Here is a 7,315-nt window from a genome sequence, read left to right on the forward strand (position 1 = left end):
CCTGAAAGAACTCCGCCAATCTAGCCACCCGAAGAAGCCACGGAAAGAAAAAGAGAAGAGAGCTGTTATGCCGTATCTACACGGGATCAGCCACTCGTTGAAGAAGATAGTAGGGCGCGCTGGAGTTGATTTGATTCTAACTGCACCCAGAAAGCTCAATTTGCTTTGCAGAATGGTGAATGAAGATTCCCCAAAACCAGCGCGGTGCAGTAAAAAGCATGAACAAAAGTTCACCACCTGTGACACGGAGGTAATTTACGAGATCCCGCTGTCATCCGGTGCATCGTATGTGGGTCAAAGTGGACGTTGCATAAACGACCGTTTACGAGAGCACGCCACTAACATCCGCACGGGATACGGCAGCACGCTGGCAAAACACGTGTCTGGCTATCACTGCACACATAACTTTAGACGAAACCAGATTTTGACGCGATATAATCACCAGCACAAGCGCGAGCTGTATGAAGCTTTCATCATTGATAGGAAAGCCGCGTCATGCGTTAGCACACCATCGATAGCATTGACAAGAAAAGAGATTCAATATCTTGAATAACTATGACGACATGATGCGACAGAAGGAATTCTTCCTCGCCTTCCACTGTTTTTGTTTTTTCCTTTCTAGTATTGTGAGCAATGCAATAAAACCTGCAGTTGTAAGTCAGCGCTGTGTGTGTGCGTGTCTCCTTTCTCGTGTCCCGTGTAAGCGCGCTGTTTTTCGGTGAGACCCAGATCTGAAAGGTCATAAATGCCTTTAAACACGTTTCATCAGCTTTGTACCGAGTTTCTTCTAGGTTATTTCGCACGTGTGGTATATCCAAGCAAAAATGAAGTACGCTATTTTTAATGACTGATTTTACAGATCATACAATGCCCTCTAATTGACCTTTGTGAAGTGATATTGCGTGCACATATGTCACAGAAAACGAATGCACAGAACCATATTCGCGTAGCATACGTGAGAAATCGATTGTGCATGTTTCCTTTGATACAAAGATGATTTCCTTGGCAAAACCTCCGCTGCTGGCGGATGAATGGACGGACGGACGGACGGACGGACGGATAGATGTATGGATAGATGGATGAAATTTGAAACTTTTAAATCGGGCGTTGGCTCAAGCCACCTAGGCATGGCACGTTAAAATTTACTCTTGTCTTGATTTTAGCTACCAATCAGATAACCTTCTCTTAAATTCGTTTACTAGCTTAAAATCTGCTTTTCCTTCTCTGTCCTTAAACCCCGATGCTTTGCATAAATCATCTCCGCTGCTTTTTACTGTAGGAAGAGGCAAAATTACAGAAAAGTATCAAGTGTTCAGCCGTTTCCTCCTCTTCTCCGCACGCACCGCACAACGTGTCTATCTCGTGGTGCCTGACTCTACATGTCTTAGTCCGCAAAGCTCCTGTCCTTCCTCGAATAACGAAGAGCTTCCCCCCCCCCCCCCCCCAATTATCATTGATATTTTCTTTGGCGATTTTAGGCTTAAAGATCATGTATGTTCCCAGTGCCGAATTCGTCAGCATCACAGTTTTCCAAAGAGCGCCCTCTGTTTCTTTGTCCTTTTTCTTAACCGATAATTGCTGATTTGTCCCCTACTGCTGTCCGGATATTTGCTTGTCAATCTTCTTGTTCACTTTCTCCATTTTGTGTCCACATTTCTCATGTACAGGTACCTGAAAACTTTTCAATCCCACATCTTTCCCATACTTTTCTCAATCGCTCTTTAAATGCTATCTTTCTGCTAGCTTCTCTGCACTCACCCTGCATCTCTAGCTTCTCTGCATCACCCTGTACACTCTGATTTGGTGTATTGCCATATGCTCCCAAATGTAGCCTCCCTATGCCGCGTTGTTTGATTTCTAACCTTGCTTGAACATCTGGTTTCATGCACATGAGCGCATTGCCGAAAGTCAAACTAGGAACCATTACCCCTTTCCAGATCCCTGTAACACTTCATACCAATTCTAATTCCACAGTGCCCTGCTTTTCATGAAAGCTTCATTCGTTGTGGTTACGGATGGTAGCGCCATCTAAAAGCGAAAAATAAAAGCGGTCACCTGATGGCTTCATTACTTTCTGAAAAGTATTTTTTTCTCCTTTAATTTCTTAATTTATTTTTAGAGGTCTGTTTCACTGAATTAGAACTGTGCAACTTTGATTGGGTCGCTGTAATCCGTACACCTAAATTTTAGCCAAATTGAACCGCCGTTTTTTTTTATGCACGAATCCTATCGGTTTCGCAAATGTAAGACTAAAGAGCTTTGTACGTGTGGTGGTGGTGAAAATATATATTAGGATGGGACAGGAGGTATATTTGGATCAGCCCGTAAGAGACCGATCCTTACAAGCACTAGGTGGAGGTCCCTAGTTTGGGACCCCAGTGGCGGTGGCCGCCGCCCGGGAGCACCCGACTAAACCTTGTTGGGCCTGTAAGTCGTGGCAGCCGAGCAGAGTCGTCTTCCAGCCGTCCCTAGTGGGGAGGTGGAAGCAGCTCTGCAGATCTGTCTACAGCTGCAAAAAGTTGCCTCAGTCAGTCGCCGCTGGCGCGTGCAGCGCGGTAGTCGTACTAGCGAAACGCGCTACCGTGGCTGCGCGTTCCCGCATGCTCACGTTCCATGTGTCTCAAAGACGACTGCAGCAGTGGAAGCCATGGGTGATGCACTCCAAAGCTAAGGCAGGACGAATTTGTTTCTCTCATAAGCTGTGAACTGGAATGAATTGTTCTCAGCATGTTAATCGTCTCGTGGCGCGCGGTCTTGCAGTGCTTTCCTTGCTGACAGTTACACGGCGACACACTCTGCTGGTGCCCAGCAGCCGTACGTTTCGCGGCTCCCGGTTTTTATACTTGTCGGCCCAGCATGCTTTGACATGCCGCACCGGTCGCGTGCTCTTGACAGCTGCGTTCATTTTATGGTGAACGTACCAGACGTTGCGCTCGACCATCTCCAATCTGAACTAAAAAATTCATGGAAACAGCCTAATGTTCGTAGTCAAAGCCTGGAATACATTTGAGGAAAAAATTTATTCTGACATGAGGCCAGTTTGAATATTTAGAAAAGGCTAGAAACCAGACACTGCTCAATAGGTAATAAAAAATTCAAAATTGCAAGAAACACTTCATAATTGTTTTCGTTGACATTTTCACAGATTCGGGCTTTCGACATAATTCGGAGCATGCAGCTTTTTACCGCATAATTTTTTTTAAGAAATCGAAAAATAGTATAAAATATATCAATTTTGTCTTTTTTATCTTTAATATCAAATTGCTACAGTAAACTCGGAGAAAGCGATTTTGTTTCTCTAGATGTCTAGTACCTGTAACAAATGTTACAGGTGAAGAAAATGCGTACATAGAGGTAAAAAAATACTAAATTTGCAAAAAGGGCGTTTTGAGCAAAAACACTGATTAATTTCACCATAGAATGTTCCAAGTAAAAAGCCAAACATTAGCGAGTTATGTAGTATACTTTACTGCCTTTCATTTCTGAAATTTTTACTTCAGTAGTTTTTGTTCAAAGCGAGAAAATAATTTTTGAATTTGAGATTTCACGCCGGAAGCTGCGTCGTCTCTTACCGCCTCTTCATTGCAGAACACGACACCTGGCATGGCGCGACACTTATGGCCAGGTAACCTCAGTTTGCCGTCGTTCGCTGTCGTGCATTTTTAGGGTTGAAGCATAAGATATCGAGTGTCATTCGGGGACGGTAGGCAATAAAAGAGATCGTTTTAACTTTCGAAGTTCGAACAGACCTGCTTTGGTGCGGGACAGCCAAGAGAAGAAAACCAAGGGTATTCAGCGTGCTGTCTCGCATGGACCACGATGAAGGATGACCAGCTAACATGGCAGGGGCATCACAAGTACTTTATTTATATCCGAATAATATCGCGGAGAGAGCGCGCCTCGGAGCACACGTGAAGGTGCGAATTGCACACCGCTGCGGCGAGCAATGACAGACGCGCTGGCGGTGAATGCGGCCCGCTCGCGCATTGGTGTGTCGGTCGCATGAAGGCGCTTCGCCAGTATAGTGGCCGGTCTACAGTTGTCACTGGAGTATTAATGCAGAAAATGCCCTGATTAAATCAAGTACAAGAAACACATCACATCGGAAAGAACAGGGCATGAGCGCCTGGCGGCCACAAGGGTCAGGTACCACTTGGTGCTGCTGCGTCGCGCATAGTTTCAACACCGGATCGTTCTGATCATTTCCAGATCGGCGTCTTACAAGTTCTTATACTGGTGATTACGTCTGTCACGGCGCTGAAAAGAATGGCTGACTGCGACGGAACCACACCGAACAACTAGCTCACTTGGACATGTGCTGCCTCGGCAGCGTTAACAAAATCGTTTCCCACGAATAACCTGTTCGACTACTCAACATTCCCATGCTTGAAAACCTCACTTCAGAAGGAGAACTCAACATTTCGTCGGCCCACAGTGTCGGCATTGTCGTGCTCTGCGGTGAAGAGGCGTTAAACGACGACGCTACTTGCGGCGTGAGAGCTCAACTTCAAAAATTCTTTTCTTGCTTTAAACAAAATTACCTCAATAAAATATCTTATATCAAAGAACATAAACTATTCCACGTAATCAGCAATCCTTTGTATGTTTACTTGAATAACCCCGATGTAAAATAATGTGTTTTTTTGTCTAAAAACTCACTTTTTGCAGCTTTAGTGTTTTTTTTTCCTCGATGTATGTAGTTTCATCACCTGTAACATTTTGTATAGGTACTAGGTATCTAGATAAAAAAAATGGCTTTTTCCGAATTTCCCAGAGCAAGTTGACACTTAATACAAAAAATAACGGAAATGATATAGTTTTATACTATTTTTCGATTTCTTAAAAATATCTATGCCGTATAAAGCTTGCATGCTCCGAATTATGTCGAAAGCCAGAATCTGTGCAAATGTCAGTGAAAAAAAAATTGTGAAGTGTTTTCTGAAATTTTGATATTTTTATTAATTATTGAGCAGTGCCTGGTTTCTCGCCTTTTCTTAATATTCGAACTGCCCTGATCTCACGAAGAAATATCTTTCGGCAAAAATATTTCATACCTTCATTGCGCACATGAAAACAAGTTTGCACGAATTTGTCGAAGAAATTGAAGATGGCCGGGCGAAACATCTAAAATTTTTGGCGTGGAATCACCGAGATGCGTTCATTTATGCGATACAGCTCTCAAGCGTGGCCATGAAATAAACGGCTCAGTTCAGGCTACCTCTAGAATGTTTTTAACAGTTGCTGATGTGGTCTGGACCCGTGTAGCCCGATCGTGTGCATTTTCAATATTTTTCGCCGTCTACTGTTCTGTAAAAATGCGTCAGTACTGGTTAGGTTAGCGGCATTGATATTTTAGTTCAACTGTACGAACTGAAGGACGTCCGATCTTGTATAGAGGCATGGCAACCCTCGAGATATTTTGCAGTTTTTTCGGTGCATTCCACTTTAAGTTGCGGCCTTTTTTGTGGCTCAGCCGCGTGTTTCAAACGAGTCTCACAGCCGAAATGATTACAGGCGAGGATGCAGTTCGAAAAAGCAGTACAGACCAGTGGTACAGATCAGAGAACGCTACTCAATTTTCCTTTTTCATAACGGCAAATGATTTTTTTTCGCGTATTCGTAGTTGCCATATGGGCCACTTCTCCCGTGAAATGTGTACGAGTACTTGGCTTTGGAAATGAATCCGCCGTATTCACACGATGTGGTGCCCACTGTTGAGCTGAAGAAGCACTATGACAGGATGACCTCGATATAATGCAAGAGTCCCTCTGTGGGCAGTCGGTTGGAATGCATTTGTGTAGATATGCATTCCAACAGAAATGCCACGAATTAAATTTTTTCTTACTATGGGACAATACCTGATGAAAGCAGCCACATTGTGACTGTGCATGGCAGATCATCATCATCATCATCATCATCATCAGCCTTACTACTCCCACTGCAGGGCAAAGGCCTCCCCCATGTCTCTCCAATTAACCCTATCCTTTGCCAGCTGCATCCACCCTTTGCCTGCAAACTTCTTAATCTCATCCGCCCACCTAACCTTCTGCCGCCCCCTGCTACGCTTACTTTCTCTTGGAACCCACTCCGTTACCCTTAAAGACCAGCGGTTATCTTGCCTTCGCATTACATGCCCTGCCCAAGCCCATTTCTTTCTCTTGATTTCGACCAGGATGTCATTAACCCGTGTTTGTTCCCTCACCCACTCTGCCCGCTTCCGATCTCTTAACGTTACACCTATCATTTTTCTTTCCATGGCTCGCTGCGTTGTCCTTAACTTAAGCTGAACTCTTTTCGTTAGCCTCCACGTTTCTGCCCCGTAGGTGAGTACCGGTAAGATTATGCTGTTGTACACTTTCCTCTTGAGGGAAATTGGTAAACTGCCACTCATGATCTGCGAGAATTTGCCATATGCGCTCCACCCCATTCTTATCCTTCTAGTTATCTCCCTCTCATGATCCGGATCAGCTGTCACTACCTGCCCTAAGTAGACGTATTCCGGCACAATTTCTAGGCTCTCGCTGCCAATTGTGAACTGTTGTTCCCTTGCTGGGCGGTTGAACATTACCTTGGTTTTCTGCATGTTAATTTTTAGACCCATCGATCTGCTCTGCCTGTCTAACTCGTTGATCATGATTTGCAGTTCACCTCCTGAGTGACTCAGCAAGGGAATGTCATCAGCAAATCGCAGATTATTTAGGTATTCTTCATTTATTCTTATTCCCAACTGTTCCCAATTCAGGCCTCGAAAAACCTCCTGCAAACGTGCGGTGAACAGCATTGGCGAGATCGTGTCTCCTTGCCTGACGCCCTTTCTTATTGGAATTTTATTGCTGACTTTATGGAGGACTATAGTAGCTGTGCAGTTGCTATATATATCTTCCAGTATTTTGACATAAGGCTCTTCTACCCCCTGATTACGCAATGCCTGTATGACTGCTGAGGTTTCCACTGAGTCGAATGCTTTCTCGTAATCAATGAAAGCATGGCAGATATCGAAACCCAAAGAATAGTAGTGAAGTCACGAGATATGGCGTAGTGCGCAGGTTGTTTGTGTTTTCTTTTTTTCAGAATTCAAACAAAAATGAAAAAGCTATTTTTCCAACGCTCATTTGCCGTGCATGCATCCTTCCAAAGAATAATGCTCCATTCAGACGCACTTAAATCCACAATATAGCTTGAGGGAACTCTTAACCTGCACCTTAAAAGTAAGACGCGATAGCATTAACAATCTCCTTCAGCGACCTGGGGTACTCTTTGCCTATTGCTTCGCAGGCACAGTCATTCTCTCCTTTACAATCAGATATTGTGGGGG

Source organism: Amblyomma americanum, chromosome 1, assembly GCF_052857255.1.
Source record: "Amblyomma americanum isolate KBUSLIRL-KWMA chromosome 1, ASM5285725v1, whole genome shotgun sequence".
NCBI lineage: Eukaryota > Metazoa > Arthropoda > Arachnida > Ixodida > Ixodidae > Amblyomma > Amblyomma americanum.